General features: G+C 37.4%; 1 pseudogene; it reads left to right on the plus strand.

The window, feature by feature from the left end:
* The first annotated feature begins 396 nt into the window (after positions 1–396).
* Positions 397–530, plus strand: LOC112469612 (annotated as a pseudogene).
* Positions 531–11,548: the final 11,018 nt, after the last annotated feature.

The raw sequence follows: 11,548 nt of genomic DNA on the forward strand, positions 1-11,548 counted from the left end.
AGACAAGGGGGATCATGATCTATGATTACAAAATGAGCTTCTGACCTCTCAAAAAAAACCAAAAGAGAATAGTAGAAATCAAAGGGTAAACATTTTTTCATGCATTCAAGAGTCAAGGGGACAACCGTGCAGGGCTATTTAAACAGCCACCCCTTTGCCACCATTACCATCTATAGACCAAAGGCAGTACATTGAGAAATGAAGGCAACACTAATTTCTACTTCATGTCTATGTTCTTCCTAGCAGTGTCTGGCACATTGAGATCATTCAAAAAACATCTACTGAACTGTTAGTGTAGCAGAAGTAACAGAGGTCATTCCGCAACAAAGTTATGTGTCAACTCTAATAATAATTAACAAACACTGAGCACTTACTATGTTGCAAAGTACATTCTAAGTCTATGGCCATGCCACTCTGATGTGCCCCATCCTGTCTAATCTCGATCCTGTCTGATCTCGGAAGCTAAGCAGGGTCGGGCCTGGTTAGTACTGGGATGGGAGACCACCTAGGAAGATCAGGTGCTAGAGGCATAAAAAATAAAAAGAAAAGGGATTGTCAGCTGAGAAGGTCCTTGCAATCTGTGAGGTCAATCAAGGATTGCCTTGCCTAAAAAAAAAAAAAAGGTATGTTCTAAATATTTTACATGTGTACACCAATCCTACCTAGGAGGTGGTTACTATTCTTTTTCATGGACAAAGCTGAGGCACAGAGACGTGCATATGTGTCAGAATCAAGATTTGAGACTAGGCAGTATGGATTCTAGAGCCCAAAAGCTGTATCACCACTTATACAGCCTCAGGTTAACCAGAAAAGAGCCCCAGAGTAACTCCATGCTAAATTAAACCAGAGCTGGATACCTGCCTGACTGAAGAACCAAGAAGAGGAAGTGTGCCACTAGGTTGGGGAATTACAATAGATATTGGGAGTTGGCTGATAGTTAAGCCATGGGAATCAAGAAGAGCCTCTGCTAGTTTACAGAGTGAGGCAAACACCCACTCATACTCACAGCTTGGTTAGTGGATAGTGGAACGGTAGATTTCAGAACATCTTACCTTGTCTGGGCAACTTTATATGGTGCAGAAACTGCAAAATGAGACACACAACATAGAGGGAGGGAGGTAGGGGGAGAGAGAGGTGGGGGGAGGGAGAGAGAGAGAAAGAGAGAGAGAGAGAGACAGACAGACAGACAGACAGACAGACAGACACACACAGAGAGAAATATCAAAAGCGAGATTCAAAAACTGACATGGAGTGGGCAGGGGTGGGTGCAGATGGATGGATCCAGGAGGCCAAGACTCAAAACCTGATGAATCCATTGTGGTGGCAGCATGCCTGAATTTAGGGAGTTACATTAAACTCTGCTCTTAAAAAGCCTTGCTCCTTTTGATTAGAGGTACAATATAAATACTAGCAAGTACTAATGAACATGGTTTTTTTAAAAAACTACCTGTCTCAAATCAATTCTTTATGACAGAAAGTCTAGAAGGGAAAGTGATATATGAAATTTAGCTTGACTTGAATGGATTTTTTAATTTTACACAGTATAACAATCTCTCTAAGGGAGACAATTAGGAAGAAATGGTCATGGGTAGACAAGAGTAGAAAATGATTTTTTTCTCATTGACTGAAGAGGCCTGCCATCATCCTTGGTCCAAATGCTACATGCAGATGAGTAGAAACTACATGTAGATGCACAGATAAATTGCTGATAGGTACCGTGTGAAAAGTAAAGGCAGCAGTTCATCCTAAAAAGGCCTGTTATCCCATTCATGTGCAATTTTCTCCAGGGCATAAATGTCAGAGACCTCAAGGAAGGAAGGGCACAAAGGAGGTGAGTGGCACCTAGGAGTTGCTCTAGGTGAGTGTTACCCTCAGATAGGCTGTAAAACAGATCTCATGAGCCTGGGCATTAATCAGCCTGTGTTAGAACAGAAGGATATAGTTTCTGAATTTAAATTTTTCTTTTTTGTAGTTTCTTTGTTGAACTTCTTTCTGGAATCCATGTTTTAATAAAATTCATTTTAAAAAAAACAAACTCTCATATGCACTAATGACACGGGAAATTACCTACTCTGTGCCGGGCACTGTGCTAAGGTGCTGGAAGATACCCTAATGAAGAAGACAGAAATGGTTTCTGCTTTCAAGTAGCTAAAAGTCTTTTGGGGAACACTGAAAAGAAATTAAAATGAGATATATAATGAAAGAGGAAGTATAAGTTGTATTAGTATTAGTGGAGAGAGCAATTAGACATAAACAGAAGAGAGGTTCTCAGTGGAAATAAATCAAAAGCCAAGATAAAAACCAAGAACTCTCAGGAATGGGTGGGAATAGAGAGAGATCCATGAAGCCAAGGAGATTTTATTTGCTTGACTTCAGTGTGTTTAATATTTCAGTTAGGTAAGGATCCTATTTTTTTCTAGGCCTTTGTCCAGAGTAGGAACATTCTTAAAGATTTGGTCTTTAAAAAATCCAGGCTCTTTAATTATTTTTAGAGATTAATTAAAATTGTTACACACAACAGGGCTATAGAATGTGGGATATGGGGCTATTCTGAAGAGCTTGTAGCCTTCAATGGAGAGACAATGTATAAACATAGAAGAAATAAAAGATGGCTGTTAGGAGACTATAAATGAATAAAGCCTTACAGAAGGCAGAGGAAGATGCTATGGGCAGGCATCATGATGACATCATGATAGAGTTGTCTTATTTTGGAACTTGCTGGTGAGTGATGATATTCCAAGACAGGGTTTAGTGTACAAGATGAGTTTAAAATTAGACCAGGATTTATCAACCTTATCACTATTGACTTTTTGGGCCAAATAATTCTTTGTTATAGGAGGCTGTCCTGTGCTTATTTAGCAGCATCCCCGGCCTCTACTACATCTGGTAGCAACATTCTCCCTAGTTTTGAAAACCAAAAATGTCTCCTGGCATCATCTAATGTCCTTTGGGAGGCAAAAGTCATCCTCCAGTTGAGAACCACTGCATTAGACCCTGCTATCTATGTTGAGCCTGGCTGATGGCAGAAAGGAGGTTCAGCAATAAAAAAGAGATTCGGTAGCCAAAAATGGGTCAGCTATGATGAGATAAATAGTTAGCATCAAGATTACTATACATTCTATTATCTAGAAGGGGGGTCTTGGACTTCAGAATGCCAGGCAAAAACTTCCCTTTCAGTATGAGACATGGGGTGAGTTGTCCTTGAGACTAAATATCTAATGATCAAGTCTAGAGAGCTATTTCTGGGCAAATTCCATACTAAATCTCACTCAAAGAGAAGATAAAGATCTGTTCATACAAATATTTATCAGGGATCTAAGGTACAATTGTGTCAAGATATAGACGAGCAGGTTGAACCATGAAGCACTAGGGCTGGTAGGAACAAATGTGAAACTTCACTTCCTTTAGCTTTGGGCTTATTCACAGGTTGTAAGGAGCTGAACTTGATAACTTTCCTAATCCAAAGTTATGTGTATGAAATGAGGGAAGACATTTTAATGCTTTAATGAATGCTGGGTATCCTAAATGTGAATAAAATTTTATCCCTGTTCTTAAAGAATCTCACTCTAATAGAGCAGAAACAATGAACAACTCTAGAGTGTAATAAAATGTGATGTGAACAAAATGATATGAGTGCTGTTGGTTGATGCTCAAACCCTATCTAATCTGAAAAAGCTGGAGATTATAAGTGACATTTCCCAGACTCCAGATGTGATTCAGTTTGATGGATCTTGTGAGAAATGAATTTAGAATGGAGTCATGTCAAGAGTTAGTAAAGATACACGGGATCTATTTTGCTTGTGTGGATTTAGCAGAAGTGATGCATGTGATTCTGGAGCTAGGTTTCTTTAACAGTAGTAGCAGCAGCAGCAGTGTGAATGCGATTGTGGTGAACAACAGTGGCAGAAGCTTCCTACAGCAATGGTACAGTGAGAACAGTGGGTACAGTTCTAATTACGGTATAAATAAAGTACTTGCGAGGGCTGGAGGTCGTTCCAAAAAGTTAGATCTACAGCTTGCTCCTCTAGTCCTTTCAATGATTTTGTAAGCACTCGATTCCTTATTTTAAATCTCCTTTTACCTAAACTAGATGGGATTCTGTTATGCAACTGAAATGTTTTAAACAACTGACTTTCCAGGAAATGAGAATGGAGGATGAGCTATCTGACATGGATGTATCTGAAGGTAGTGAAGATCTGGTTACTATTACTGGTAACTATGATTGCAAGCCAGGGGTAAAATACTAGAGACTGGAAGTCCATGATACACAGTGGAGAAACAGTATTTAAATTATTACCTGTGGATTGCTAAATGAGTAAACTGTAGATAGAGACCATCTCTGCCATCACATGGAGAGTCTCCCTGGAAGTAAACAGAGGAAAGCAGAGGAAGCAGGGCCAAGAGATGATGAGTCTTGGATGCAGGTCTATCCAGTAGACCATTCAGTTACATGGGAAAATATATTCCATTTTTGCTTTAAAAGATTATTATATGGGGTCATCTGGAATTAAGTGCTTATTCAAGGAATGGCTTTGGTGAACTAACTGGCTGCTGAGTTAGAACACTATGGAAGGCAGAAGGAATAGAAATAAGGGCAGGGATATTACTGGTTGTTTCTAACTGTGCTAGAAAACTTAAAGAAAATTGTAGACTCAAGATTTCAAATTTTCAGCATAGGGCATGTTTAGAAAACCAGAGGGTTTCTATCATTGCCCTAAAAACATACCTTATCTTTTGTAGGTCTAACACACCAACCAACAATTAGAAGCAGAATCTTCTTCAGTAAAACACCAAATTACTACAGAGGTAGAATTAACAGCCTTGCTTGATCTCTGATGTGGAAATTAGGGTACTGACTGTAAAAGAATGGCACTCCAAAAATGGTATCCTATACTGCCAAACTCCATTGAATGTCCCTTGCCTGCAGAAGCAGCTCCCTTCCTCTGCTGAGGCTGGTTTTACCTTTCTTGAAAATCTTATGGTAACCAGTATCTAAGAATGCCCCAGTGATTCACACCTCTTAGTATTAAATGCCCTGGTGTAGTCCCCTATGTGAAATGGTTATCATTTTTCAGTTGCTAAGTTTTGGGCAGTTTGTTACACAAAAATAGATAATGCAAGTCTCATCTTACACAAGGATATCAATTTCTCTCCTTTCCTTCCCTGGCTCCTCTCACTAACTCCAAACCTATAAATTGAGTCAGACCCCAGCATATTCTAGGGGACCAATTACAAAGTAAATCTGGGAAGAGAAAAATTACATGCTAGAAGAATGGCAAGATTAGCAAAAACTGAATTAGCCAGGACCTGGAGAATATGTGTAGGAATAGATTCTGAGGGTGTAAGAACAAGGAAAGAATTTATTAATGAGAGCATTTACCAGATATTTGGGAATCAGTGTACTGAACTCTAGTTTGGGAAAATAGAGCCCTGACTAGAAACAGTACTAAGAGTAATAGCCTTTACCCATTTCCTAGTCATGGGGAGTTCACAGATCCAGGAGCTCTTGAAAACAGAGTATGCTAGGTACCTTTACAAGAAGACCTTGTGATAACATCAAAAGAATGTATAAATCTTTCTCTCAACCTTTCTCCAAAAGGTTGCTAGGGTAAATCTATTTGGAGTATGTGGGAGTGGGGGGAAAGGACATCTTGACCTTTAAGGTATTATTGGAGAATGGTGGTAATCCCCGTGACCCCAAATACCATGTACACAATACCCACTGGTTATATATCCCCACCATCCAGTAGCAACTGGCTTTTAGGACTCTTGAATGGTCTTTTGAAGACTTAGTTCTAGTGTCAGCAGGGAGAGAATACTTTCCAAAGTTAAGGTGTTGTCCTATAGCAGAGATCAGCAAATCATAGTCTGAGGGCCAAACTTTGTCTGCATCTCATTTTTGTACGGCCTTTAAGTAAGGGTCTTACACTTTTTTAAGGGTTATAAACAAAAAGAATATTTGACAGACAGCATATGTGGTCTTTAAAGCTTGGAATATTTCTATCTGGCCCTTTACAAGGAAGTTTGCCAACTCCTGCCCTACAGCATTATGTGCTATGAACTAACAACACGGAGTGCTGTTTCTCCCTTATCTACAATACATGAGCTGGGGAACCCAGGAGTGAAATTGATACCTCTCACCAATATACATAGTGACCCACTGATAAAATGTTCTACTTTCTATTCCCACGACTTTGAGCTTTAACTATTTACAGGTCTTAGTATCAAAGGGAGAAATGCTCTCCCCAGAAAGCTCAACAATGGTTCCACTTAACTGGAAGTTTATACTACTAGGTGATTATTTTGGGCTTTTGTGACATTGGAACAATTGGGAGAAATAGAGGTTACACTGTAGGTTGGGATGATTAATTCTTGGTATCAAAGGGAAATCTGATTTCCCCTACATAAATGGGAGCAAGGATGAAAATGTCTAGAACCCAGGGGATGCTTTGGATCATCTTCTAGTATTGCCATGTACAGTGTTAAAAGTTAATAAGAAACTATAGTAATCCAATTCAAGGAGTACTACCAAGGACTCATTCTTTAGGAATGAAGATCGCCACATCATGTGAGAACCTCAAACAGCCGTGGATGCTGGCAAAATATGGAATAGATGACGACAGAAGGATATTGTAAATAGAGCCTCAAGATCAGTTGTAGAATGATGTAGTAATTACTCATCTCTTTTGTTCTGTTTTGTATATATTTATGTATGTTAATCATTCTCATTGACCTGTTTTCCCTCCAGTTTATATAAGGCATATTTTTTTTAGTTAATAATATTGTAAGTTGTTTTTATAATTATATAAGATGTTAACAATAGAGTAAGCTAGGTGACAGGCATTTGTGTTATTTTTGCAACTTTCCTGTGTCTAAATTCATTTCAAAATAAAAAGCTAAAAAAAGCACAATTATCATGAATACAGAATATATAATTTAGAAATACATAAAATGTGAAGTTTTAGATATAGCCAGACAATAAAAAAATAAGGTACACTTACATAATGTTCAAACTTTTTTAAAAAAAAATACAAATGACATTATTTCTTCTAAATTAAACTAGTCATACAAGGAAGCTTTCTTCTAGTATTTCTTCAGTTTTGTTGCCCTAAAATCCTCTCTTATCTCTTCTTTGGAATCTCTAGATTTATCTTGTTTCTAATGTTTCTTAAATCATCTCTCCCCTGATATCTTTGTTCTTTTGGAACAATTCTTCAGCTTATTCTTCTAGTTTGGCTAATTTGCTCTTCATCAAAGTCCATTTGCTGTTTAGACCATCTTTTAATTTTAACAATCTTTAACTAGTTCTTTTATATAAAAGTTAGGTGCAATATTCTCTCATATTCCTTTGGGGATATTCTGTATATTAAATTAAAAAAAAGAAACCATGTAAGGTGCTCAGAACAATGCCTGACATCACACACACTACTCAGTAAATAAATATTATAACTACTTCCAAGATCCTCTTCTGTTTGTTCTAATAACTATTTGCTTGGGTGTTCATTTGCTGATTGGTGTCACCCTTTCACGGTATTGATCTTCCATGGGTATTTGGTGGTTCGTGATTTTGTTCTCATCTTGGTATTCCTTGTTCTCTGTGCATGATGCTGTTTCTGTTTTCTCTGGAGATCGTGAGGGATAAATGTAATCTTGGACAGGGCACGCCAGTGGCTAATATTCTAGGTGTGAAATTAGGATTCCTTTCCTGGATGTAGCCACCTGGGATACTACCTGGCTTATCTGCCCAAAGTTTCCAGATTCACTGTGCCAGCCTAGGAACAAATACCATTCCAGGGTATCCTTAGTTTTGAAGGGTGAAGCCAACCCAGCCAGAGGTTTCACATTCCATTCCTCAAATAGTTACCTTTTATGGTTGCTCTAAGACATTATGCCCTCCCTTCTCCCACCCTTACCCCCTCAACTCTCTGTATCCATTGCCTCTGAGCTTGAACTTAAGTCTGACTCTTGCTCTGCCTATGTGATTCCATCTGTTCTCTGACTTTAAGAGAACCCTCAAATTCCAAATCTGCTGGTAATCTTGGGCCATGCTTGCTTTTTCTTTTAATAACAGCTCTGTGTCTTAGTCACCTGGTAAACTCGGATTCATGTTTCAAGACTCAAAGTATTTTTTTTCCTCTTCTTTGATTCGTATTTCTTTAACCGTATTTTTTCTCTGAGCTTACATAGCTCCTGCATACATCTTTGTTATTTAAAAATGTCTATGTCCTCTTCTAATAAACTGTGAATAAATTAACAAATGAAAGATATGCTTTTCAAGTCTATTAGAAACACCAGAGTGTCCACAAGATTGTTTTCCTTAGATGGTCTTGCTAAGAGGTAATTTGTACTTTGTTTTAAAAAAATGAAAAATCTGATATAATGAAAAATTGGGATTTATAGTACCATGGACCAAGAATAAAAAAAAGTTTAACTTGTTCTATCTATGAAGAAAATGATTAGAATGAACAATCCTAGAAAGATCAGTTAGGATGGAGATGGCTTATTCTACCCTAGAGAAAAATGGATTAACACTTTATTCTACACAAGTTTATGCTAACTCTTCATTATTCCTATGTATTCATTTGGAGAAGTAATAGATGGAAACACTGTGGGCTTTGTAGTCTGGCAGACGTGATTTGGAAACTCAAGTTTGCTACTTACTAGCTTTGTAAAACTGGATAAGCAACTTGAACATTCTGAGCCTGAGAGAGGCAGCCTTCTAAAATGGCTCACAGTGATCTCTGCCTCCTGGTATTCATGCCTTTGCATAATACTCTCTTCTGAATGTGAGCTACATATAATGTTATAATGGTTTATTTTATTTTTTAATAATCAACAGAAGTTTATTTCTCACATTTCCTTTAGAGGCTGGGAAGTCCGAGATCAAGGTGCCAGCAGATTCAGTTTCTGTTGAGAGCCTGCAATCCTGGTTCACCAGAGACTTGCTTTTCCTTTCCAAAATTAGATTTTATAAAAGTTTGTGACTTCTTACTGACACTCTCTCACTTGCTCACTTTGATGAAGCCAGCTGGCATATTGTAAGCAGTCCTACAGGGGGCTGATCTATAGTCATTCAGGAGAGGCACAGGTGACTTGAACTTGCTATTGATGTCTGAAGGGGGTGAGAATCATAGATACAACTTCACTTTCTTCTCAGAATTGAATTAAATTGTAGGACACTCAGTCAGTGTCCACTGAGAATTGGAGAACCGCTTGTTGTTTTTGAAAAATATACTGGAAAAACAGAATCATTTCTCCTTTACAGAAAAAAAAAAAAAAATCGAGGGTCAGAGAACTTAAGTACTTGTCCAGGGTTCTATAACTAGAAAGTTTCAGAGCTGAGATTCAAACCTAGTCTTTTTCCATCATCATTTTAATGCAACTCTTATTTAATGAAGAACTATTAGGTGTCAGGCATTATTCTAGGTCTTGAGATTACAGAGGTGGATAAGTTAAGTCTCTGCCCTTATAGAGCTTGTAGTTCCTCTTTTACTATAAAATTGGAAATAAGGATTTAAAATTTTTATTAATTCTATCTTTCCTATGTTTATTCTGGATTAGTGTGTTTTTAATATTTTAGGACTTGGAAATACAATGTTTACTTTATCATTAACTTTGTCCTGATTTAAGTAAATTTCACTAGCCATGATGTAATACAAGGCAGAGCATGGTTTTGTGTTTCAGTATTTGACTAGCTAAATACTAGATAAATGCTCCATACATATACCAAACAATTCTTCATTGATTTTTCATAACAAGGTTTGCGTCTTGGACTTCAGGCCTTTGTTTCATAAGCTCTATTCATTTCTCATGTTTTGGCATTAAGTTTAGTTGATGAAAGTCTGCTATTTACCTTGAGCACAAAATTGAGCAAAAATAGGCTAGTTTATTAGTGTTGCACAATTTAAGTAGTGCTGGACTTATTTGATGCTTGCAGGAATACTGTGAGATCCTAACTGGTAGTCAATTTCTTGTGAAGACTCAGAACTTCAAGTCCAAAGCAGACTAGAGCTCTATATTGTATGTAACTAGACACTGAAGCCTTGAGAATAGCTTGTTTTCTAGAACAAGCACACAGTTTGTCAGAAAAAAATTTGTTTCCAAAGCCTTTCTGAAAAAGGATGTTGGCTTAGTTCCTGATGACACCTGTCTGCTTTATTTATGGTGCTTTGATATACAGTAGTCCCCTCTGACCCAAGGTTTCACTTTCTGCAGTTTGTTACCCATGGTCAATTACGGTCTGAAAATATTAAATTTCTCCAACCATCGACACTGTCTACTTCTGACATCTAACCATCAATATCATCATGGCTCCAGGATCCAGGATCACCTGAAGCAGATGATCCTCCTTATAACATATCACCAGAAGGTTAAAAGTAAACTAATGCTATGTCACAATGCCTGTCATTCGCCTCACTTCCCATCACATAAGCATTTATCATCTCACATTATCACAAAAAAGGATGACTATAGTACAGTAAGATATTTTGAGACCATATTCACATTTTATTACAGTATATTGTTATAATTGTTCTATTTTATTATATAGTCGTTAACCTCTTACCATGCTTAATTTATAAATTAAACTTTATTATAGGTATGTATGTAGGAAAAAACTATATACATATAGGAGCTTCAAGCAACTACTAGGGGACTTAAAATGTATTCTCACATAAAGGGGGACTACTGTAGGTATATTTAATAAAAGCTGTGATGGGTACGTAAAAAGTGAATTGCTGTTAAAACAGATGCATTTTAGAGCGATTTTCACTGCTGCCTCTTGAAATAGGTGCTTGGTTGAGGAAAAAATGGTGAATGAACGCTGCTGGGGGCTTTTTAAGAACTCTAATAAAAGCATTTGAGGCTTTGACAATATATGATGACGTTTTACTTCTTATAAGAGATGATGTCTAACCTTTCCATTTACACATATAGAATAGCAAAAATAACATTTTGCATTTTAAAAATCCTTTTCTAAACCAAAAGTACCTCATAAGTGTTAGGCAATTAATTCTTCCATAGCTGTTACATGGTTATATAACCTACTGCAAAATTAATTGCCTAACACTTATCAAGTGTTCTGGAAAAGGACATCCAGAGACATTTTTAAAATACTTATTAGCATGGAGAAAAGCCTTGGCATAAAATCTGACTCTGTCAACCTAGTGTTGTAGCATTCAGACCAGAATTCCCCTTTCATATTTTGGGTAGGGAGCTAGTGCTACTTCTTTACATGAAGTCTTAAAATCATCTGGAAGTTGAAAAATCAAGTTAAAAAATAATTCTAACAGTGAAATTTCCAAAGGCTGCGTCCTTTTTACTCCTCTACTCACTAAGAATTCTGGGATTCTCTTCCTTGAGGACAGGGTGTTGGGGAAGAGTATGGCAGCAAAAAAGACATAGTGGCAGCAGCCAACTTGAGTTACTAGAAGAGGCTTGGAGACTCAGTATTTATCCATTCACTTGATTAAAAACATACTAAAAGCCAAATTTGGACATTTTTATAGACCATGGGCCTTTGTTTGATTGATGCACTATATTTCCTTAT

The sequence above is a fragment of the Pteropus alecto genome, unplaced genomic scaffold (assembly GCF_000325575.1).
Source record: "Pteropus alecto unplaced genomic scaffold, ASM32557v1 scaffold461, whole genome shotgun sequence".
NCBI lineage: Eukaryota > Metazoa > Chordata > Mammalia > Chiroptera > Pteropodidae > Pteropus > Pteropus alecto.